This window comes from Cupressus sempervirens, chromosome 6, assembly GCF_028749045.1.
Source record: "Cupressus sempervirens isolate cs-2001-9-10 chromosome 6, ASM2874904v1, whole genome shotgun sequence".
In the NCBI taxonomy this organism is placed as follows: domain Eukaryota; kingdom Viridiplantae; phylum Streptophyta; class Pinopsida; order Cupressales; family Cupressaceae; genus Cupressus; species Cupressus sempervirens.
Window position 1 is genome coordinate 319,233,745 of NC_143123.1, and position 27,312 is coordinate 319,261,056.

Consider the following 27,312-nt stretch of genomic DNA (forward strand, 5'->3'; position numbering starts at 1 on the left):
GCTATCTTTGGAAGATTTAATTGTGTGTAAGGAAATAATGATTGAAATAGTTATGATGGATTCCTATGACATGTAAGAGCTATCTTTGGAAAGTACCCTAAAAAATGGAAAGTGCATTATATAAGCACTTTGAGGGTTGTAGATAGTTGAGGGAGTGTGTGTGAGTAGTGTATTGTTGGTTGCTACTAGATAAGTCTTCCATGTCCTAAAAGAACTTACACTATAAATGTATTGTAACCTTTGAGTTGAAGATAATACATTGTGCAAGTTTTGGAGGGCTGGGGTTGTTTTACCAAAAGGTTTTTCCCCATCGACATATCTTTGTGTTTATGTGTTACTATTTCTCTATCTATTTTCTATATTCATGGTTAATTGCAATATTGTTGTTTTACCGATAGTGAATCTATAATTGTAAGGATTTTAAAATAATTTGCACAATAGTTTCCTTAAGGGATTAGTGTACAAAATTGTTTCTGCACCTAAGTTTCCCCACAAGTGTTATTAGAGCTTGATCAACTTTTGATCCTAGTTATTGGGTAGGGTTTTTTGAGCTAATCTCAAGTTGAATGGGAGTTTTGTGCAAATAATTATGAATCTTATTTGTAGATTGAGATGGCTAGTTCATCATATGGAAAAATGGAGGTGGAGAAATTTAATGGTAGTAACTTGGGTTGTGGAAACTCAAGATGGAAGACATTCTTGAAGATCATGATCTATGGGAGGTGAATTCACTTGATGTGAGACCCACAAAAATATATCAAGTAGATTGGGATCTTAAGGATCGAAAAGCTAAGGGTCTCATTAGACTTTATCTAGTTGATTCAATTCTCCCAAATGTTCTTGATGAGAAGATTGAAAACAATTTGTGGACATGGCTTGGGTTTGTGTATCAAGCCAAATCTCTAGTGAATAAGTTGTTCCTAAGGAAGAAGCTATATTCTCTAAAAATGAAGGAAGGAGGATCTATTATAGATCTTCTAAATGTTTTTAATTTTCTAATTGATAGTTGACATCATCTAGTTTCAAGATAAAGAAGGAGGATCAATGTATGGCCTTGTTATGTTCGTTATCGGATTTATGGGACCATCTTGTGATGACTCTTAGAAGTACTTTAGTCACTTTTAGAATGGATGATGTGTTGTCTTCGATTTTATCTAAGGAGATGCAAATAAAGTCTTTAGATTTAGCTAAGGAAGGTCTTATTGTTCATGGTAGATTCAATGATAGAGGAAAGCAAAATGACAAGAAGTTTGGAATGGGTAGATGAAAATCTCGAGGAAAATCAAAGACTCTTGGAAAGTCCAAGGAAAAATGATTGAACTATGATCAGAATGGGCACTTCTATAAAGACTGTAAAGAGCCAAAGAAGAAGTAGAAGGCCTCAGATTTAGGTTCAAAAAAAATCTCAAGAAGATGCTGATGCTTTCATTGCAACCTTGGCAATGCATGCATCTGATGATGTGTGGTTGATAGACTTGGGTGCTTCTTTCCACATGACCTCTCATCAAATTTGGTTCTCAAAGTATGAAGTTTTTGATGGTTGAAAGGTGTACTTGGGTGATGATTCTCACCTAAAGATAGTTGGACAAGGATGGGTCACTATCAGATTCCCTGATGGACAAGTAAAGGGGATCAATGGGGTAATGCACATCCCTAGTTTAGCATGAAACCTATTATCTATAAGTATATTAAATGATGTAGGTGTGCAATTTATTTTTTCTAAAGATGGATGTAAGATGATGAGAGGAGCTATGGTGCTCGCTAAGGGTACTAGGAGAGGTACTCTATTTCAGCTTTATGCATGTATTTCTTAGTGTAATAGTTCTTCTATTTCAAAGAAGAGAGTAGCTATCATTTCATCCACACCATCTGAATGAGTAGTAAAGAAGACTGTGGTTATTGGTTTTGATGGCAGTGCAATATGTGTACCTAAGGGTGCAAACACATTGGAAGGAAAGCTTCCTGTAGAAGAGACAATGTTGTAGCATATGAGATTTGGCCACATTGGCTTGGCCACATTGGTGAGAAAGGTCTTAGAACCCTAAAGAAAAAGAACATCATTGAGGGGTTAAATGATTGTAATCTCAAGTTTAAAGTCTATGAACATTGTGTCTATAGTAAATAATCATGTTCAATTTTACTCTAGTTCTCACAAATCTTTTGATGTTTTGTATCTTATTCATTTTTATGTATTTTGTCCTGTAAAAGTTCCTTCAATCTTTTTTGTATCTTTCATAGATGATTATAGTAGAAGGACATGGACTTATTTCCTAAAAAGTAAGACACAAGTCTTTAGTTGGTTCAAGGAATTTAAAGCCCTTGTAGAGAATTAGACTAGTAAGAAGATTAAGTGTGTGAGAACTGATAATGGTGGTGAGTTTTGCTCAACAAAGTTTAAATAGTTCTATAAAGAATAAGGTATCGAGAGGCATAAGACAACTCCTTATACCCCACAACAAAATGGAGTTGCAAAAAGAATGAATAGGAAACTGATGGAGAAGGTGAGGAGTATGCTTAGTGGAGCTAGTATTGAACAAAGGTTTTGAGCTAAAGCTATAGCCACCTCTTGCTATCTAGTTGATAAATCTCCTACATTAGCTCTTGTTGGTAAGACACCCATGGAGGTGTCGTCTAGTAAGAAGCCTTCAATTAGACATCTTCATTGTTTGGTTGTGAAGCATATGCACATGTTCCAAAGGAGAAAAGATCTAAGTTGGAAAACAAAGTTATCAAATGTATTTTCATCGAATATGGTGTGGGTATGAAAGAATACAAGATTTGAAACCCTATGACTAGTAAAGTGTTGTATAGTAGAAATGTTATTTTTAGAGAGCTAACATCTTCTCCTATTGTGCTACAACTAGATGAAGAATAAAAGAAGGAAGATATTATTCAGGTGCCTCCTACCCTTAAGAAGACTGCATAGAAAAACCTTGTTGTGTCTAATGATGAGGAGAGATCTAGTAGCTTTAATAGTTTAGAAGAATAGGAAGAACAACCTTAACCTCAACCTCAACCCTTGAGGAGATCAACGAGAGTAAGAAAGAAGCTAGAAAGGTTTGGTTATTCTATGTTAGATTCTAGTTGTGCTTTTGCTTTGATTACTAACATTGATGAGCCTAGATCTATGAAAGAGGCTTTGGATATATAAGATGCAAGTTCCTAGATTGAGGCCATGGATGATGAGATGGCTTCATTAGATTAAAAAAAAAACTTGTTGGTAGAATATGGGTGTTCAAGAAGAAATTCTATGTAGATGGTAGTGTTGAAAGGTACAAAGCTAGAATAGTTGTGAAAGGGTATTCATAGGTAGAGGGAATATATTATGGTGAAATATTCTCTCCTGTCGCAAAGTTGACATCCATTAGATTTCTATTATCTCTTGCTACATCATATGATTTAGAGATAAAATAGGTGGATGTGAAGAAAACTTTCCTTCATGGTAATTTAGGGGAAGATATTTATATGTCATAGCCTAAGCACTACATTGTTAAAGGTCAAGAATCTTTGTTTTGTAGATTAGAGAAGTCTATGTATGGTTTGAAACAATCTCCTAGGATGTGGTACCATAAGTTTGATGCCTTTGTGTTGTCAATTGGATTTGTAAGATTGAAATAAGATCATTGTGTTTATTTTAGATTTGAAAATGATTGCCTTCTTATTGTTGCATTATATGTTGTTGTTTGGGAAGGGTAAGGGTATGATTTTTTATTTTAAATATCAATTGTTAGCATAGTTTGAGATGAAAGATATTGGGGTAGCAAGGTACATCTTGGGTATGGAAATTAGTAGAGATAGGTCTAACAAAAATCTTTGGTTGAGTCAGAGTAAGCATGTGAAGTCTATGATGGAAAGATTCAACATGGCAGATTGTAGACCATTGTGTGTTCCAATTTCTATGGGAACAAAGTTATATGTAGATGATTGTCCAAAATATCCTAGTGAGGTGGAGGACATGAGTAGAGTATCTTATGCTAGTGCAGTTGGCAGTCTTATGTATGCTACAATCTGTACTAGACTAGACATTACCCAAGCAGTGGGAGTTCTAAGCTGGTTTATGGCTAATCTTGGATGGGTACATTGGGATGCAGCTAAGCGAGTATTCAGATATTTGAGGGGTACATCAAATTACTACATTTGTAATCATGGTGACTCTTCTGGAGCTTTGTATTTAGTTTGTATTTGTGGGTTTGTAGATTTAGATTGGGTAGGTGATATTGATAGCAGGAGATACACTAGTGCTTATGTGTTCACTATGTTTGATGGTGCCATCAGTTGGATGAGTAAGCGAAAACCTATAATTGCTTTATCTATTATAGAAGCTAAGTACATGGCTACTACTTATGCTTGTAAGGAAGCCATTTGGATTAGAAGATTGTGTTTTGATATTGGTGCTGATGTAGGAAAAATTACTATTTGTCGTGAAAGTCAGAGTGGTATTTTCTTTGCAAAGAATCCAACTTTCCATGCCAGAAGGAAGCACATTGATGTGCAGTTTCACTTTGTGAGAGATATGGTGGAAGATGGAAAGGTAAATTTGGAGAAGGTAGATACTATAAAGAATGTTGTATATGCATTGATGAAACCAATGGGCATAGAGAAGTTTAGATAGTGTTCAGAGTTTACAGGCCTTTTGGCCAATATCAGTTTGTTCTTTTTATGTTCATGTTGCTCTTACAATGTGTTTGACAAGTGGGAGAATGTTAGGAATAAGGTGTCTCAACCTTGGATAATTCCTATTATTTGTTTTGTAAATGTATTTTTTGCAAATAATGTAATTAAGTGTGAGTGTACATGTTTATTTGGCATGTTGATGTGTTATTCCACTTGCATGTGTTGGCATCTTGAATTATGAAAAATTCCTCTGATGCATAAGAGCTATCTTTGGAATATTTAATTGTGTATAAGGAGATAATGACTAAATAGTTATGATGGATTCCTATGACATGTAAGAGATATATTTGGAAGATTTAATTGTGTATAAGGAAATCTTGACTAAAATGGTTATGACATATTCCTATGATGTGTAAGAGCTATCTTTGGAAAGTGCCCTAAAAAATGGAAAGCACATTATATAAGCACTTTGAGGGCTGTAGATAGTTGAGGGAGTGTATGTGAGTAGTGTATTGTTGGTTGCTACTAGATAAGTATTCCATGTCCTAAAAGAGCTTGCACTGTAAGTGTGTTGTAACCTTTGAGTTGAAGATAATACATTGTGTAGGTTTAGGAGGGGTGGGGTTGTTTTATTGAAATATTTTCCCCCACCAACATTGTGTTTATGTGTTATTATTTCTCTATCTATTTTATGTATTCATGGTTGATTGCAATATTTTTGTTTTACTGAAATTGAATTCTATAATTGTAAGGATTTTAAAAGAATTTGCACAATACTTTCCTTAAGGGATTAGTGAGGAAGTTGTTTCCACCCCTGAGTTTCCTTACACCAATAAGATGTATGTATAAAATGTAACTAGAAGAGAAGATTAGAAGTGCAAAATTCAAATGCTATAGTAGTATAAGGAGTAGCAAAAATTTATCTATCATAGGAAGGTGATCATTACACTCAAAGGAATCTCATTCTTTAAACCAAGTTGTAGATCAAAGACCAACCACTGTTTCATCCTACCAAGTGGATCAGTTAAATCCTTTCACAAGGTAGACTTAATAGTCTTTTGTAAATCTATTTATTGAGTGCATACTTCATTGTATGTTTGTAAATTCTTTTGCAAGGTAGACCTAGCAGTCCTTATTTCTCCTAAAAAGACAGATCATCAAAAGTGATCATTGTAAGCCTTAATAGGCCAACTCTATACTGCAGTACTAAAGCTTGTAGGTATGATCCCCACCCTAGTTTTACTTTCTAGTTGGAAGGTTTCTAGGTCACCATATTGTATATCAAAGTGTTATGAATGTTTTATTTCTTTTAGTTTCTTATGCATGATCAAAATTCACATGAAGGATTAATTGGTAATTAAAGATTAATTTTTATTAGTTACTGATTCACCCCTCCCCTCTTAGTAACTTAGTCTATCATATATGTTTCTAACAAGTTGTATCCAAGTGTAAGCTTTGGATGGAGTGGCTTTTTCAACCTAGGGTAAACTAATGACCTTTTGAAGATGTACAATAATAAAATGTGGGCCCAACATATAGAAAAAGGTGATGAGGGTCACAATTGATGAGATTAACTAACCATAGATATTGTTCATTCAAAGTGAGAGTTGCATCTAAATATTAATGCAGGATGACAAATCAAAAGATGATGACACCAAGTTAATGAGATTAAGATGAGGTTTTATTGGATTTGACTGGGTTTTATTTTGTAGAGAATGCTTCTAAGGATGGTGGATCTAAATATTTCTAAAAGATAAAGATCTAAATGATGGGCCTAAGGATGAAATATAAGGTATAATAATGATAATTCTAGAGATACTATAAGAATAAAGGATGAATCTAATCACCAAAGAGTTAGTTCAAGTATAAGATAAAGCTTTGCTTGACTCAATGTATAAGCTCCATTTTCTAAACCTTGGCTTCCCATTCTAATTAATGAGTATTTTGGATCGATTATCTCTCTTCTAATGAGGAGTTTTAAATATTTTTTCCATGTTCCAATATTTTTAGTTCAACTTTCTATTCTAAGTATGCAAGTGATGGTCTAAGCTTAACCTTTTTGGATTTGGGTTTCTATTAATCTGATATGAGGTCTTAATTTGACTATTTTTTACTTTAACTTTTTGTCTTGATGTAGTGACTACACTAGGTGTGCCCCAACTTAGGTTGAGAGACATACAAACTATTTTAGTTGAGTGAATAAACAATCCGTCAAAGGAAAAAACAACTTTGAGGAATACAAGAAAATGATCTCTTTTAAGAAAATGACTTTAATAATACCAACTTCTTGTGTATGTTTGACAAAAGTTCTCATGAGGTGATATCATATAGAATGAACCTCAAAAACACATTACTACTATGGTCATTTGGCTCATAATATGCTATTTATAGGTCTATAGGGATGAGCCCAATATTGATGTTTCTTGGTTCTCATGCATTGTGTCCCTCTATTTAATAATTTGTATTGCAGTTGAGTGCTTAAAGGTTGAAGTTTAAAGGTTCTCGAGCTGAAGATCTAAAGATGTATAAGAGAGAGGTACCAAATATGAACAAGGAGAATTTTTCCTTATGGAAAAATAAGATGATGCTACATCTATCTAGAATTGGAAACAATAGTATAGCCTAGCTAGACAATTCATATGTTTCTCCTACCCCTCTTATGAATGTGGAAGAGATGAAATATAAGAAAGAGTATAATTTTCTGATGATTTAGGTTGCATCTATCCTAAATGATTTTGAGTTTGATGATATGAAGAACTCTATTAATGCTAAAGAAATGTGGGACAAGTTGGCACTTGTACATGGTGGATATGAGAATGTACTGAAAGAAAGAGAAAAAAGTAAGAGGAAAATATGATGACATGAGAATGAAAGAAAGTGAAAGTGTTGTGTAGCATGTGAACCAAATCAAGAAGTTGTGAGTGCTATCAAAGTTGCTGGAGGAGTCATCAATGATGTTGAAGTTTCAAGTAAAGTTTCTAGAACTCTCTTACCTATATTTGCTATAAAAGTATTTACAATTCAAGAAGTGAGAGCTATACCTAGTAATAGTTTTTTAGTTAGTCATTTAATTGCATTAAATTAATTAGTTTTGATAATAGTGTGCCTACAATTGGGAATGCTTTGGATACTTCACTAACCATTGGTAGTTGAGAGAAAGAAAAGAGTAATAAGGATGGAAGTGAGTCAAAATCATAAGATGAAATGGATGAGATTGAAGTATTTCTTACAAGGAGGTTACTGATAAGTAAAGGTAAATTCAATGGCAAATTACCACTTATATATTTTAAATGCAATGAAGTTGGTCACTTTGCTACAAGATGTCCTAATAAGTACAAGAATGAAAAGAAAGACATAAATGATAAGAAGGACCATAAATTCAGAAATAAAAAAAACTACAAGAAAAATGGGAAGAAATCATGTTATATTGTTGAAGAAGAACACATTGAATTAGGCACTAAAGATGAGTGAGGCATAGTAGAAATGGTGTATGTTACTATGAAAGAAGACCCTAACAAAGAAATTTATGAAGATGATAAACCTCTTATTTCACATATTAGTAAGGATGATAGTTGGATCATTGATAATGGATGTTCACATCACATGATTGAAGAGCCTAGTAAGTTTGATAAATTTGAAAAATATGATGGTGGAACTCGTAAGCTAGGGAATGATGTTCCATGTCTAGTGAAAGGAAGAGGTCCATTGATTCTTAATGATAAAATAAGATGTGATGATGCATATTGGGTGTAGGGACTAAAATATTGTAATCACCTAAAAATGGTCATCTAGACTATTAGCCCCCTTCTCAACATTTTGGCTAAATTAATTTAATCATTTACCTAGACCAAATTGCTAATAATCAATTTATTTAATTATAACCTATAGTTTGACTATGCTATCCTAAGTTCATTATTTGATTAAAAGAACATGTCCCCTTTTAATTAAATAAAACACCCCATTCTTCCAACCCACTTAAAGTGCACACATAAAGTCCTTTTTCTATTTTACAATTAAAAGAAAAGGCTTGTGAGACTTTTGTCTTATATGACAAGTCAACTTATATTCTATTGGTTGACTTGTGTGTGCACATGGATCACACCTATTTTTGAATTCCACCGTTGATCACCCGCCATCTTCATCTTGATCTCTACTATCTGTAAGACTTTAAAAGGGAGAGAGCTTTCCCCCTCAAAGGATCCATCCCTCATTTGAATATTGTTATGTTGTAGGTTTTCTAACATGTTTCTTTGGAGATTTGTGGAGAACTTCTCATTTCTTGTCTACTTTCTCTCATACCATAGAATTCTAGTTTAGATTCATACTTACATGCTAGTTTAGTTATTTTCTTGCAATAATCTATCTCACATAGTTTAAATAATTGTATTGTAACACTCTCATTCATATTTTAGTATAACTGCATCTTGCATCTCCATTCCAGTTTAATCTTCCATCTTGCATTACATACTTGAGGGATTCCTTGAGATATTTGCACTCTTTCTCTTGTCTCAAAGAACCTCTCGTTGCATGGTTTACTAGCAAGAAGCACGTTTCTAAGGCTTAGCTAAGAGCCTTCACGCTTGAATACTAGCCTCTTGCACTACATGGATAGGGAGCTCTAAGCCAGCATCCGAACATTCCAACTCATGGAATCATTGGGATAGAATGGTTTAGAGTGTGACACATTTCTAGTGTACATTTTTGGCTCCCACTGTGAGGCCAGACTATATGTTTTGCCCTGCATTTCCCTATTTTTGCTTGCATTTCCCTTACTATTCTACATTCTTTTTTTTTTACAGTCGCAGTGTTGGGCAACATTTTTCCAGTTTCACGCGATAGTTCATAGTACTGTCATGTGACACTTTTTTGGAAATAGTGTCGCACTTGAAGCCTACATTTTGTTTCCCTTTGTGCAAAACTCTATTGCACAACTGAAGAAAAAGTATTGCTTGAACATAAACTATTGCCTTGCTATACTATAAAGTATTGCATGACATTTATTCAGCAAAAAGTATCGCTTGACAATTTTTTTGCTCATTCCTTGAGGGATTTGATCAAATTTCTTCTTAGTTGGCTGACTGTTGTTTTTAAGCAGATTTCTAAGCTATTTTACAGAGGTTTAATTCACAATTTTTGTAATTATTTCGTGCTAACTTGTGGGCTAACAAGTTGTGATTGCAAGTTGCCCTCTTTGTGAAGAAAAATTGAAACCTTGCATACAAAAGAATGCATGTCAAAGCTTCAAATGCACAAGGGCTACTAACATTGTTTGCAGGGCTGCCCAAAGCATAAAAACCCAAACTTGCTTGATTTTTTGTTTTCATGTGCAACATTGACTAATTGTTCATTTTTCATAGGCACATAAAACTTGTGATTGGAGTCTTTTGGTAATAGGAGAGTATGCTCTTCACCCTCGTGGTGAATCAAAAATCTTGACTTGCCATTAGGTTTCAAAAGCAAGGGGTAACTGAATCTTCCTGGCGTGTTTGGGATAAAATGATTGGAATAGGAGAGTATGCTCTTTACCCTTGTGGTGAACCATAAATCTTGACTTTCGAAAGTTGACCCACTCTTTGTGTAGTTAGAATCCTTTAGAGGGCCTGCTCTCAGACAACCTGAGAGGAACGACCCAAGTGGGGACCAGCCAATTACTTGGCTCTTCCAACCCACTATAAACTCAAGGCTACCAAGGATACAAAACTTTGGTAGATGTAGTGTTTATCTTTGCCTAGTGTGATTGCTTATGGGATTTCGACCATAGGAAGATCACTAGGCAAGAATGCTTAAGGTACTCTTGTGGTCGCAAGATCAATTACTCATCACAAGATGAGGTGTCCCATGATTGGGAGTAAGAGGAACACTATGAACAAAAGCCCAATTAAAAACCCTAAGTTAGTAACTACTCTTTTTAGCCACTCAACTTCTTGGTGCAAGGATCGATCCTAGTGGACTACCTGGATCACCCTAAGATTTTACACTCACCATATGTGTTCCGGTGGTTGTGTTTATGAAACTTCCATGACAAAGCCAATATCTCTTGTGGGAAACCACTTGGTGTGAGGTAAAAGAGCATTAACCGTGAGCCAAGTTATTGAGTAATGAATTGTGACTCTAAGGTAGATTGCTTGGCTATTGTTTTTGATGTTTTGGCCAGTGTTAACGTTCTTGCAACATAAACATTCTGATAAAATTTGTTAGGAAGGTTGTTCTGATATCCCAAGTGCGTATTGACAAGGTTGTTTTTACCCTTGATCAATTGTTTTGAGACATGTTAAAACACTTACTGTTTGCAAACCTACAATATATGCTGAACTTATGTCACCCTCCTTCTAAGGAAATATTTCCTAGAGTTATTTTGGGTCAAAAATAGAGTTTACAGTTGGATTTTTTTGGTCTAAGGAGCATCACGTTGGTCACCCTTGATCTTAGCTACATATTAGTGTGTGAAGAATTTGTCCTAGGTTGAAAACATGGGTTCAGTCCATCAAATGTAAGTCTTCAAACATCTTGATGAATCACTTGTCAAAATTTAGCTATTATTTTATTCTAGCTATTTCCTATTGAGCTTCTTACTCATCTTCTCAACTCGAGTCACTCGTGCTATAAGATCTTGAGCACTGTTTGACAAGCCATCTATCACATTTTGACAAGTAACTAGTCCTAATCATAAAAGCTTCAAATTTGGCTCACTTTTCTTGTCCTACTAAACAAAGACAACTCTTTACATGCCAGTCACAACTAGACATCAAGGTGGTGATGGTAATCATACCCCTTTCATTTTCATACAATTGGAGACAACACCTAAGCGTCCTTGCAAACAACTTTGTGTGGAAGATCTTGAGTCTACTCAAACACAAACAGCTAACGTTAGGCATAATCTGCTCTATAGTTTTGAAAATCCATTTGGTACACCCTTTGAGAAACCCAAGGATACAAGTGGTATAATCACTATGGTGCACCCTGATGAAATTAAGTGTTGCCTAGAAGAACAAGCACGTGAAACCCAAAAGACTTTGGAGATGATATATGCTATGGAAAGAGAAAACCAACAAGTTGAAACTGACAATCAGACATGCTATGAAGGACATTAAGGAACTTGCCCTCAAAATCCTTTTGAGAACAATGATGGCAATCGCATGCCACCAAGGACTCCTAGAGTTTCCACTGGTGCATGTCCTTCACCACCTAAACCATCCCATCATGATAGTGATGAAGAAGTAACTAGCGAAGATGTAATCAAATTTCAACAAGATGGCTTTGCCCAAAAACTAATGCTTAGAGCTTTAGAGGAAAATGGAGACCAATACTTTCGATACATGGCAACTAGGGGATGGAAACTCCCTCAAGGTTTTGATGTTGAGCATATAATTCCAAAACGAGAGACCACTGAGGCTGAAATCTTAAGGGATGAAATAAAAGAACCAAGGAAACAATTTGCAGAACTAAAAACTTCAAAAGAGCCACCTAAAACATCATTTGTTGAATCAATTTGCGCTCTTCCATTTGATAGGAGTCTATACATGCTACCATTTCCTAAGGATATAGATGTTCCTAAGTATGACAAATACAATGGAAATGGTGACCCTCACAACCATGTGAGACATTTCTACGCTATTAGCATGGACTTTATGCATGAAGACACCTTTCTTATGCGTCTGTTCCCCAGAAGTTTGAGAGGACAAGCCATGGAATGGTTTACCAAATTGAGTCCCCCTGTCAAGACATTTGATGAACTCACACAATGCTTTCTACAAAAATATTCATACAACATCCAACATCCTATGACTATGTTGGAATTATGCCAAATCAAACAAAGATCAAGGGAACCTTTTGCCATATACCTCAAGTGGTGGAGTTCTCTATACTCACAATACCCTCGGCAAGTTCCTGAAGTTGAGAAAATCAACATTTTTGTCAAGATACTCATACCTGAGTTATACTTTAATCTTAGAAAATAACTATTCACATCCTTCAACACCATGGTGGAGAGTGCATATCGCATTGAGGATGTTGCTATCAAGAAAGGGGACATTGTCATAAACAAGGATAAAGTTAACAATGGAAATGGTAAAGACAAAGGCAAACCTTGGAACAAAAACAAGTATGTTGTCAATGATGGAGTAGTGGACACCATCCTAAAATGCTTCATCATCTAAGCAACCAATTACTTCCAAGATCTCCAACTATGATCTTGTTATACAATTGCAATGCACACAACCACAAATCTCCATTTTCAAATCACTAGAGTTATCTCCTTTGCACAGGGATATCCTTGAGAAAGCTTTACGTTTTGCCAATGTTCCCATAGATATTGATGTGGAACAATTCCAAGCTATGGTGAACCACATCTCCTTGCCTCACTATCTCACTTTTTTTGAAGAAGATGACCAAGCTCTTAGTCATCCCCATAACCTTGCTCTTCATGTTGAAGTTCAAATCTTTCGTACCTGCATCTATCGAGTCCTGATAGAAAATGGTGTAGGGTTAATATCATTTCATTCAATGTAATCCAATAGTTGGGCATGTCTAAATTTTCCATCGATCCTAAGTGCAAGATCACTATAAAGGCCTATGATGAGGTCGAAAGGCCTTCTAAAGGTCTAATTGTACTTCCAATCAGAGTTGGTCTAGTTGAGAAGAATATCATTTTCCAAGTCTTAGACATACCACTTGCATACAACTTGTTGTTGGGACGGCCCTAGATTCACAATATGCAAGCAATACCCTCTACATACCATTAGTGCATTAAGTTCCCTTTTAATAGTACTAAAGTAGTTGTCCCCGATGACAACTCCATGTCTATCAACACATTATCTACTGCTGAAATGCCAGTCCCACACAATCACTCTTCTCATGAGCTAGCACCATCTTTCATAGAATGTGAATAAAAATTGAAAATGATGAGCCTTGGTATGGGCGAGTACACTTTGGACTCTATTGGTGCCTTACCAATTTCCCCTTGGTCCTATGGGAAACCAACTATTGCAAAGAGGTCTTATGCTTTTGCTATGACACTTTTTGGCACTTTTGTGCAATCTCCAATACCTCTAGAAGCAGAAAAGGAAGAATAGGCCATTAGGGACTAGATCTACAGAGAAGAAGATGAGGAGGTTACAATGACTACTCCTATTTCTCCCAAAAGATATGGAAAAGGCTATAAATTTCTGACAAAAATGGGCTACTAGGGTCATGGGTCCTTAACTGGTTGTAAGAATTCTCTAGTTGAACCTTTAAGTCACACTCAAGGTCATGATACTTGAGACACCGCTGGTCTAGGCTTTGGGCTAAACAATGATATACCAACCTATGATCAAAGATTGCTCATGTCTAGTGAATTAGAGGATGATGACCCTCTAGTAATTGCTACCACTTCACAAGATGAAGACTTTGTTCCTCTCACTTCTCTCCTTTGGGGAGAAGGAATATTGACTACTAATAATGAAGAAGCTTCTACCTCCCAACAACAAGAACAAGAAGGGTCTACTTCTGAGGACATAAATAGAGGACGAATTAGGCAAAATATTACTCGTCTCATAGCTAGGGATCAGAGTACAAATTCTCATGAGTATGCATGGGAAAGTTTCTCTGATGCATATTGCGAGCTAGGGGTGGATGTCATTCATGCCTATACAACCCAACCCAATGTAGTTGAATGGTCTAGTATAGGGTCGGATGAGTTTGACTCACAACATGTCTCAATGGATCATGCTAGTCCCTACAGGACTATTCTTGAGCTGGCCTCCTTTGTGACATTTTCTATAGGCTCAACTTCACAAGTCACCAGAGATGACTCCTTCCATGTCAATCATATTGAAACTTCCCCCTCACTCTCACTAATTCACCCAAATCTCATAGATTGGTCTCTCCAAAATCAAAGACCTGAAATACGATCTTTCCAAAATGACTATGAGATCACTTGTTATCTGAACGCCATTGAACCTATCACTTCTTCCACCAGCGAACCCATAGTTAACATGACAAAATCAGATATCAAGTACATCAGTCAAAAAATTAAAAGGAAAAATAAGCGATCAGATGGCGAAAACCACATTGTGGCAGTGTCTGATCCTCAAAAAAGTAAAAATAAAGGCGTATCTAATGGTGAAAACCTCTATAAGGCACCTGTGGGTGAGGTACATGGTAGTCTGCCAAGCTATTTCTAGGATAGATCTTCGGTTCTCATTGAACCTACACAACTTGGGTATAGAAGAATGTCCTCACATTATCCATGTAGCTCAATCTTTTTCAGATGAAGAAAAGACACAATTTTCTCAATTCTTTCAAGACAAGAAGGTCAACTTTGCATGGACATACTCTGATATGCTAGGGCTTGATACATATCTCATCATGCATCACTTATCAATCTCACCAGATGTCAAGCCTATCAAACAAAAGTTGAGAAAAATACACATGTGGCCCTACTGGTCAAGATAGAGTTAGAAAAACTATTGAATGCAAACTTCATTGGGGCCATTGATTATGCAGAGTGGATTTCCAACATTGTACCTATCTCTAAGCATGACAAATCTATATGAGTTTGTACTGATTTTAGAGATCTCAATAAAGCATGCCCAAGGATGACTTTCCTATACCAAACATCGATATGATAGTGGACATGACTGCAGGTTATGAGATGTACTCACTCATGGATGGATTTTTTGGGTATAACCAAATCAAGATAGCTCCAACAAACCAAGAAAAGATAGCTTTTACATGTGCATGGGGTACCTTTTGCTAGAATGTCATGCCTTTTGGGATTAAAAATGCTGGCTCTACATATCAAAGAGCAATGACAACCATCTTTCATGATATGATGCATAAAAACATGGAAGACTATGTTGATGACACATTGGCAAAATCAAGGAAATGAGACACACATCTCAAAGACCTTAGTTTGATATTGGACCATATGGAACAATATCAACTTAGGCTGAATCCAAAAAAATGTGCCTTTGGTGTCACTTCTAGAAAATTGCTAGGTTATATCATTTCAGCAAAAGGCATTGAGGTTGACCCTAAAAAGGTCCAAGCTATCATGGATATGCCTCCACCAAAGACTATCAGTTAGCTTAGAGGTTTGCAAGGATGTCTACAATCCATAAGAAGATTTATCTCTCAATTAGTTGATAAGGCTCAACCTTTCAATAAAAATCTACATAAAGGATCTACCCATATTTGGAATAGTGATTGTCAACAAAGTTTAGATGAAATCAAAGGCTACTTGGCAAAACCTCTAGTTTTGATGCCACCCATTCTGAGAAAACCTTTGATCCTATACATTTCAGCTATGAATTCTTCTCTAGGAGCAATCTTAGCCCAAAGTGATGAGACGGGTAAAGAAAGAGCCATATACTATATTAGTCAAACTTTGGTGGCTTATGAACTAAATTATACAAGCATAGAGAAGGCATGCCTTGCTGTAGTTTTTGCCTCCCAAAAACTCTAGCATTATATGTTGGCCCATACAGTTCACTTGATTGCCAAGATAGACCCTTTGAAATATTTATTAAGTAAAGCTACACTTACTGGTTGTCTTGCTAAATGGATGATGATTCTTTCCAAATTTGACATTCAGTATGTTGAATGTAAGGCAATCAAAGGACAGGCCATAGTTGACTAGTTGGCTAACTTCCCACTTGGAGATGTAGCACCTATGCAAATTGAGTTTTTAGATGCCTCAATCATGTACATTATTGACAAAACATGGAAGATGTTTTTTGATGGATCCCATACACAAAATGGAGCTGGAGCAGGGGTTTTGTTTGTTTCCCCTCATGGTTATATGATCCCAAAGTCCTACAAACTATTGTTCCCATGTACAAACAATATTGCAGAGTATGAAGCATTAACAAATGGGATCAAAATGGCCCTTGAATGGTGAATAACTGAGCTACACATCTATGGGGATTCTCAACTAGTTGTGAAACAAGTGAATAATGAATATCAAACAAAGGATGATAAGTTGATCCCTTATTAAAAGTTGATAGATGCTCTAAGAAATTATTTTACTTTTGTAACATTCCAATAGATTCCTAGAGCAAAAAACAAGGTTACTGATGCTATGGCCACCTTAGCATCTATCCTCCAATTGCAAGAACATGAATCGTGATTTGAATTCCTAGTGGAAGAATTGTGTCATCCAGCCTATGATTCCTCAGATAACTAGGTGATTTGTACTGTTGTGGGTCATGATTCCTCCTACTATGTAGCTATTTTCTCCTACCTGCATGATCAGGTTATTCTTGAAACCCTCACACACAACCAAAAATGCCAACTCCTTCGTAATGCCTCACACTACACTTTGGTCTCTGGTGACTTGTATAGGAAGGGTCTAGATAGAACATTGCTTAGGTGTTTAGAGCTAGAAGAGTTCGAGAAGGCACTTTCTGAAGTCCATGATGGCATTTGTGGGGCACATTCTAATTGCCTTACACTTGCTTGAAAATTTCTTAGGACAGGTTATTACTGGTCCACCATGCAAGCTGATGTTGTGCGCTATGCAAAGTCCTGTCAAAAATGTTAGCTCCATGGCAACTTGATACATGCTCCCGAGTGACAGTTAATCCCTTCTGTGACATATTGGACATTTCAACAATGGGCTTTTGACTTGGTAGGAAAGATTCTTCCAAGCTCATCCAACAGTCATAAATTCATCATCATAGCAACGAAGTATTTCACTAAATGGGTTGAAGCTGTACCATTATTTGCTGCTACATGAAAACATGTTGCCCTATTTATACTAAATCACATCATTTGCCGATATGGTATCTCATCCTCTATTGTTATGGATAATGGAGGGTAGTTCAAGAATAAGGACTTAAAGTAGCTATGCAAAAAGTTTCAAATCAAGCAACACTGGTCCTCTATTTACTATCCCTAAGGGAATGGCCAAGCTGAGGCCTCTAATAAAACACTACTGAAAATCCTACACTGCACAGTCCACAAGTCTGGGAAAGATTGGCACTTACAAATAAATTTGGCACTTTGGGCCTATAGAACCACCATTCATACTCCTACAGGGGCTACACCCTTTTCTCTAGTCTATGGCTTTGAGGCTATTCTCCAATTAGAAGTTGAGATACCTTCCTTGCACGTCTCCTTACATGGGTTAATAATTCATAAAGATCATAGAGCTATGCGAGTACAAGAACTAGAAACTCTAGATGAACATTGCAAGGTTGCTTTTGATCACATGAGAGCTTATTAGAAGTGCATGTCTACACAATATAATAAGAAGGTTCACCCCTGTGAGTTTCAAGTAGGTGAACTTGTGCTTAGAGAGAATCCAAAAAATCAGCAACATCGAGAGCAGAAAGGGAAATTTGAACCTAACTGGTTGGGTCCTTACATTATCACAGCAACATTTGGGTTTGGTGCTTATCAGTTGTCTACTTCAAAGGGTGAAGAACTTTCAGAGCCTATCAACATCCTACACTTGAAGAAGTTCTATGCTTAGAGGCTTGCTGCTCAGCTATCTTGTATATATCTATGATGCTGAAAAATCCTAAAAATTAGAAAATGTCTTGAAAAAAGGATCATCTTAGTGAAAACCTAGCAATAGGCACTTCGATGTATCATCAAAAAAATTGAAAAATACAAAAATACAAAAAAAAAAAAATTGAAAAAAATCCTGAAAAATAAAAATAAAAATTTGTCAAGTGGTGAAAACCTAGAAATCGGCACTACTTGAAACCCTTGCACCTATGTCTATCAGTCTTAATCACTTACTTCACTACACATTTCTTGGCTTGGAATTGTTTCTTGTTCCTTTCTCAGGGGCATAGTTACTTAGCCTATTGAGGTATTCTTGTGCATTAGGGTTTCTTTGACAACTCACAAAATAGTGTTTCTCAACACTTCCCCCACCTTGACATCAAGTGTTTTTTTAAGACTTTTTAGATAGTTTACCTATAGTCTTTGATGTCATGATATTTCTCACTATCAAAATCAAGTCTTGAAGAAATGGCCAAGTGACTTACACACACAGACTTTAACACTTAAATGATTGAGCTATGCTAATCTTTATCTAGTTTGTGTGATGTCTATCATGATTTCTTTGCCATGTGTTCCCTCCCTAATAGTATTTCAAGGATGTCATTGACTAGAAGACTGGGGGCATGGGACATATTTTCTTGATTTTTGCTTGTGGGTATACTTTGTTTGTCTATAGTGTTGTAAGCATTTATGCTTTTCCTACTCAACATTTTGACTTACAAATGTATCATCCTTGACTATTTTGCAAGACCACACTCAGGGTTTATCCTAGTGCTTATGCCTTGATACAGGTGTAATCTTGCTAAATTAAACTTAGGGAATTAATCATGTAGTTATCTTGACTTACATGTCTTTGATGCTTAGATTGGATTTCCACATACCTATTTGATATCAATCATATTCATATCCTCATAGTTATACTAGTGATGGTTGTATGATCTCATGATGTCCCTAACAAATGCTCAATGATGAAAATAAGAGTCTAAATGTTATGCACTTCTTGCTGGTAAACCACTTTTCATATTAGCTTGCATTTTAGGTTCATTTTCTAGCTTAGTCTTGCATTCTTGCACATGGGAAGAGCTCTCTCTTCATCTTTTTTTCTTTGCAAACATATTAGCTAGCTGCTTTCATCTTTTGCTTCTCCATGTATTTTCACCTCCTTAATCTATTGCTACATTTATTTTATATCTTGTCATCACAAGAGGTTAATCCAAAAACATCACATACGATCTATCCAAGTGTCACATTTTCACAAAAACATTTAAGTCTTTACCATCCATATGAGAGATCAAAATCAATACACATGAGCATATACACATACATGAGCTAAAAACAAAAACTGAAACACCACATGAAAGCTAAAACATACATTTTGAGACAAGTACACAAGAATATCAATAAATCCAGTATCTCATATATATATATCAAATATGTCATGGTACATATACAAATATGGGATCCAAAATCTAGATATATGTCTCAAAAATACATGAGGTACAATCAAAACACAACTATTGCTCAAGGTCATGTCTAACTACCACCCTCTATGGTTGGTGCTAGCCCTGGTGGAGGAGCCTATCTCCTATCCATTGCCTGCACTGCACCCTCTGATCTATCCACTTGCTTTGAATAGTCAGGAAGACCCTGTCTTGGTGGTACCACACTCCTATAGGTGGCATAATAGTATGCAGCTTGTGCACCATGATGTGCTACCTCTCACCTCGTAGTATCCCATTATCGATGCAGCTCATCTTCTCATGCCTACTCATCCATTAGCTACTGATCTCGTACTATGATGGTCACCCAAGCTTCCTATAGCTCTACCTCCAAGGCATGGATCCTTGCACCCTGATCCTCTCCTCAAGCTGGCTGCTCTGCAGGTGCCTCAACCCTCACTACTCACTATCTCCTAAGGGGCACCTCCTCCTCCCCACCATCATCATCATTAGACTTTGATGACTCCTCTATCTCTTGCATCATCTGTGCTCACATCCTCATCTACCCTGCTTGAGAGCTCTCCCCCTCCATCTACCTATTGCCTCTCCCCTTCCCTCTCCCTCTGCCTCCTCCTCCCCTACCACCTTCGCCTCCCACTTCTATAGGTGCCACATCTAGATCTATGAACTAAGGGAATAGGTGTCTCTACATCTAATAAAGATACCCTGGATCTGCCCCTACATCTGCCACATCTGGGCAATAATCCTAGGGAGTTGCTACTAGTGCCACTGTATCTCGAACTGTTGTCTGATAGTCCAGCATTGGTAGCCACCCTAATCCCTCATCTATGCACATCCGGGCATAGGTAGTGGTCTCCATCGATACCACCTACCATTCTGCAAACTGTCGCCATACACAACTGATCACAAACTACTCCATAATGTATGTACTCTGACCAACCAGTGGTCTGCTATACTACATGTAGTCTAGCTCCCATGAATCTGACCACCACTGACACTCCCGGTATAGCCACCATGTGAACGCTGTCAACTCATCAAGTACCTGCCGATAATAGGTCACATCCCCACTATGTCTCTGTGGGATAAAACCTCTATAATAAAAAATATAAGGCTAGTTGTGCTCTCGTGGCTGCACCCGCAGTTGGATCACAGCGATGTGCTCCTAAGCCCAGATCTATGCTAACACTACTCCGCATGCCCATGACCCACCCTCATGGTATACTATCTCATGGAGCTCATGGTACATCTCTACCAATATGGTAGGCCCCCATGCCATCCTACGTGGTCGAGCGATCATCTCATACACCAGTCGACCCCATCCTAGCGGGTAGCCCTTCTGGCCTCGGTCTGTCACCAGGGCCTGGGCTACCAAAGAGAATAACAAGCTAGGCAAAGGATAATCATATTCATATTCGATCATCAATCTCTCCCAAATTAGGTGATGGTCTAGAATGGTCATATCCTATATCCTAGAATAGCTCTTGCACTCGTGCTCACCCCTATGTCAAGGTCGTATCATAGTACACCTATGCCATCATCAAACTTGACATCAGTACACCTAGCATCCAACATTGAAATTGCTAAATCAACAAACTACTAATCAAGCAACTTATCGGCTCGCCATGGCATGGCACTCACAAAATTTGATATATGTCCTCCAAGGTAATAGACACCTCACCGATCGATAAATGAAAGGTGTTATGCTCGCTATGCCACCTCTCTATCAACATAGACAACAAACCATGGTTTGCTCGAATATGGGGCATTCATACAACCCACTGCAAGCCCATAGCCACTAGTGTAGTCTACTCCTCATTACTCAAATGCTGCAAAATGTGCAAATCCACCACCCTGGGAGCTCTGATCTATAATGTCAAGAATACCTCCTATCCAGGTAAAACATGCAACCATCAGTAATAGTCACATGATGAAAAAGCATTAAGAAAAGCATAAAAAACCACCAGTGTGACACTTTTTACATAAGTGTGGAACACAATTTGTTGCAATAGTGTCGCGCAACACTTGTTCTACATCTGTGTGACATAATTCTATCGTGCGATATTTTGCACCGTTTCGTACAACACTTGGGTATAGCCGTAGTGACACTTTTTACTGAGAGGTGTGATACTTTTTTTTGAAAAAAAGTGTCGCATGACATTTTTCAATGCCCGTGTGATACTTTAAAAGTATTGCACGACCTTTTTTCAAAAAACACTTAAAACATGTGAAAAAGCTCAAAAAAGTGACAAAAAGGTAATTACTTACCGGTGCCCCATATCGCTCTGGCTGGTTGTGCAACTAGCTGCACTCAAAATGATGTCGATGAAGAGGAATGTTTGCCTGAGCCATGATGCTATGTGGACCACTCAAAATCTCTCAAATCACAAAAAGAAAAATGAATAGTTGAAATGACACTTGGAACCCCTTTTATAGCTTCCAACCCCATATTGACCTAATTTTCAAACTCCTTAGAATTGTGCAAAAATTGCACCCCTAGCTAATTTCAACATCCTAGATCCATTTTCAGGATTGAAATCAAAATTTGAGTTCATCTTGATGGTCAAAATTGCATTTTAAAATTCTACTTTCTTCTAAGTAGTTAGTTGACCTTTTGAGGTCTAATCTCTGAATCATCACTGGGGCATCTTCACTTTTTCATGTCTTCATCATTTCCATACTTCATATCTACTTCAATTCACAATTTCATGTCTAAAATCACCTTTCTACTCATTTTGACCTAATTTTTATACTATATCCTTCAAGGTCAACTCTAGTCAAACAGGGGCATTTTATCCGTTTCTTATAGTCATTCTTGGGTTCTAATCATCTATCTGTCATCTTGGACATTGCTATATTCTCAATTTTCTCATATCTAGCTTGTTTTTATGTCCCCTTACCTCATTTCAATTTTGATCCTGAGGGGGCAAAAATACTCTATTGCTGATTGTTATAGCTATCTATTTCTTAGGAGCATTTGTTTGACCTTATCACTTGCTCTCGATCTATTCAATTTGTTAGGTGTTAGAATTCTTTTTGGATTGTAACATCATCTTCCTAGTGTTTAGTACTACCACTATTAGGCTGTGCATTTAGGACTTGCTATCTATTTCTGCATTTCATTCTTCGAAATCAGACATCTATATCTACCACTGCCTACTTGGCTTTGATTTTCTTTGACATGATGTGTTCCCAGATCGATCACACATTAGTCAAAGAGGGGCAAATGTAATCACCTAAAAATGGTCATCTAGACTATTAGCCCCCTTCTCAACATTTTGGCTAAATTAATTTAATCATTTACCTAGACCAAATTGCTAATAATCAATTTATTTAATTATAACCTATAGTTTGACTATGCTATCCTATGTTCATTATTTGATTAAAAGAACATGTCCCCTTTTAATTAAATAAAACACCCCATTCTTATAACCCACTTAAAGTGCACACATAAAGTCCTTTTTCTATTTTACAATTAAAAGAAATGGCTTGTGAGACTTTTGTCTTATATGACAAGTCAACTTATATTCTATTGGTTGACTTGTGTGTGCCATTGGATCACACCTATTTTCGAATTCCACCGCTGATCATCCACCATCTTCATCTTGATCTCTACCGTTCGTACAACTTTAAAAGGGAGAGAGCTTTCCCCCTCAAAGGATCCATCCCTCATTTGAATATTGTTATGTTGCAAGTTTTCTAACAGGTTTCTTTGGAGCTTTGTGAAGAACTTCTCATTTCTTGTCTACTTTCTCTCATACCATAGCATTCTAGTTTAGATTCATACTTACATGCTAGTTTAGTTATTTTCTTGCTATAATCTATCTCACATAGTTTAAATAATGGTATTGTAACACTCTCATTCATATTTTAGTATAGCTGCATCTTGCATCTCCATTCTAGTTTAATCTTCCATCTTGCATTACATACTTGAGGGATTCCTTGAGATATTTGCACTCTTTCTCTTGTCTCAAAGAACCTCCCGTTGCATGGTTTACTAGCAAGAAGCACATTTCTAAGGTTTAGCTGAGAGCCTTCATGCTTGAATACTAGCCTCTTGCACTTCGTGGATAGGGAGCTCTAAGACAACATCCAAACATTCCAACTCATGGAATCATTGGGATAGAATGGTTTAGAGTGTGATACATTTCTAGTGTACACATATAATCTGTTGAGTGTTTCTCAATTGTATAATACATGTCACAAGCTAGAATTTTAGAATAGGAAAGTCAAGATCTCTAATGATGAGGGAAATTTGATTGGCATTGGAGAGAAAAATAAAGATAATCTATTTTATCTTGGTCCTATAGTTGATACATGTTTTTTTGCAAGAGTTGATGATGTTTAGTTGTGGCACAAGAGGTTATGTCATGTCAATTTTGAGAATATGAAAAAGTTAGTAGAATGAAAAGAGTTAGAGGCTTACCAAATTTTCTTAAGCTGAAGAATGCTATGTAAAAATAATTTCAGCTTGGTAAGATGGCCAAGTCAAGTTTTTCAAGAAAGACACATAATTCTAATGAAATTTTGCAATTAGTGCATAGAAATTTGTGTAGACCAATGAGAGTATAAGTTTATTATGGTGAAACATATTTCATACTATTTTTTGATGATTATTATAGGATGATGACTACCATTTTTACCAATTTAAAGTCACATGGTTTTGATATGTTCGAATGGTATAAAGATAGACCTAAGAAAGAAACTGGTAGACAATTAAAGTGTTTGAGATTTGATAGAGGTAGTGAATTTATGTTTGTTGAATTCAATAACTTTTGTGCTGAGCATGGAATTAATAGATAATTGTCAACATTGGTCAGATTGTATGGATCAAACAAATACTTGAAGGAATTCAAGAGAAAATGGAGGAATTGGTAGCTCTCAACTATGATAACATTAGCACAATCAACATATCCAAAAACATAGTTATGCACTCAAAGACTAAGCATGTATCTTTCAAGTACCATTTTACGAAGGAACAAGTTCAAGAAAAAGAGGTCAATTTGGAAGATATCCTAACCAAGAAACAAATGGAAGATGTCTTAAAAAATCCTCTTCAAAAGGATATGTTTGAGTATCTAAGATAATTTTTAGGGGACTCACCCTTTTCCAATGTTAACTAAAGCTCTGATCAAGGGGAATCAATCCACACTCAAAGAGGAGTATAAATTTAAAGGTGGATTGATGAACATGATAGACTACTCCATAGGGGGAGCAATCAATGATAAGGAAAATGAAAATATAGTACCTTTGGCATTTCTATCAAAGGAGGAGATGATGAAAGCAAGCAAGAAAGAAATGATGAAAGAAGTTGATAAAATCTACAAGTGATCAAATGCATGAAAATACACTATTTCAGGGAAGACAATAAAGGTAGGAAAGAAGAATATTAGTGTGTTCAAATGACTAAGTGTTGCCATCAATGCCAAAGGAGGAATTTGTTGGCCTAAGTGTTGTAATCTAACCAATAAATAGAATGGTAGACTTAGTCATTTAAAGGTATTTTCATTGCTGGAAAAACTTGTGAAAATAACTTGACTGATCATAAAGAATAATTGGTAAGGCACAAAAACATGCATCTATAACTCACACCTAAATAGTCTGAGTCAGAAAAGATATATAGGTCAAAGTAAGATTATTCACATGAGAAGAGTATGCTAAGAGAAGACAATGTGCACAATAGAAAATCAAGAAAATGAAACAATGGATAGGTCGAAAAAAAGATCCAACTTGGACATCATGAAGGACATCAAGCAAGAAACCTTAACTATCTAGTAATGTAGAGGATAAGAGTGCATGTTACATCATATTTAATGGTGATAGAAATGAAGATTGAGGAATAGTTAGAATAATTTGAATTTTAATTCTTCCTATCAAGTATATACCATCAAGGGCATGTGACACCCATGGCCTCTATACAAACACACTATATCTAACAAAAGTAACTCACTACTACATCAGAAAGAAATGCTAGTAGTAGGGGTGAGAATTAAAATTTGAATTTGAAATCTAAAGACTTCTAACTGAAGCTGAAAAATAAATATAAATAATATGACATAAGAGGAGAAATTTTTGGATTTTCTAGTGATTAGCCATAGTGTGATGCAAGGAAGGATAGGGAAAACTTGGGCCAATGGCACATCTAGCTCTCTGAACCACACTGCAAGAGTTAACACAACAAAAATCTAACACATAGAACCAATAACCAAAGGAGGGAGAGAAAAAAAATTCATTGATTCTTCAAATATTCAACATATATGCCCAGCTATAAGGCCTTCTAGGTTATGGCTAGATACAAATACATTCATGATCTAAGATGCAACTTGAAATTCACACTTATCAGTTTTGCTCCCCAATCATCTCTTAAAAAAATTATTCCTAGCTCTAAGCCTAAACACTCTATTTATACTAGCCAAAATGGCTTATAGACCATTCTAGAACATAGAGAAGCCACAAGTCATCTCTTAGAAAATATTAAATGAAAATAAACTTAACATTAAATTCTTGAAGAGCCACAAGTTGGCCTACATCAGTAATTAAATGTCCATAAATTGATGTCCAAGAAAAATTGTCATATCTCCTAGCTCCAATTGAATTAGAACTCATGCTTTGAACTATGGTTATTATTTTAGGTCCTCCACAACCTCTTAAGTGTGTAAAGGTTGATTCAACAAGGAAAAGTGTGCATCAAACCTAAAAGTCAAGCACAAAAAATTGTTGCACAAAACTACCAAAAATAGATACTCTGGGAGAATTGCCATATCTCCCAACTAGAAATTTCTCCTTGGACCATAGATATTACTCCATGCACTCTTCAATCCTTGAAGTTTTAAGCCTCTCATTCATTATGAAAAAATAGTTACATAGTCTGTAACAGGCACCTAGAAACTAGAAAACACAATTTCAGTAGAACACAGTTTCTCTAGCAAGATAAAAACTGAAAACATGTAGGATATCAGTGCAACCTAGGATGCTCCTACATCAAAAAACTAGGGTTGGAAGAAATAATTCTCTTGAATCATTGAGATGTCACAACCTAAACTAAATCCAACTCAAATTGAGAACTTCATGAAGCATATTCCATATACATTCTTCTACTTCACTAGATATTCATAATAATATTTTCCTCTTCTGCTCTTACCAATTCTCTGGTCCAATATCTATTCAACTTCTCCAATATACTTCTTAGGATAATAATTAGGTACAACAACTTCATCATCTAACTCATGATACTTATATAGATCAATAACATTTAATATAGGAGATATATCCATGTTATCAGGTAACTCAATTTCATAGGCATTTCCACTATCAAACTTCTTCAAGATCTTACAAGGTCCAAACTTCTTCATCTTCAACTTACTGTATGTTTCAATAGGAAATCTTCCTTTCTTCAGATGAACCATCACCTCATCACCAACTTGAAAATCATGATGTCTTCTAGACTAATCAACATTCTCCTTATACTTCTGATTACTTTGTTCTATCCTCAACTTTACTTCCTTATATAAAGACTCCATAAAATCAAAAAATTCTTCTCTTTTAACACTTCTCTTTTCTTCACTAGTAATATCTCTCAAATTTGATACTCCTCTAAGCTTTAGTCTAGTAATAATCTCAAAAGGTGTCTTCCCTATACTCCTATTCACATAATTATTATATGCAAATTTAGCTTGTGCCAATACCATCTCCCAATTACTTGGTTTATTCCCAACTAAACATCTCAACAAATTACCCAAGCTTCTAT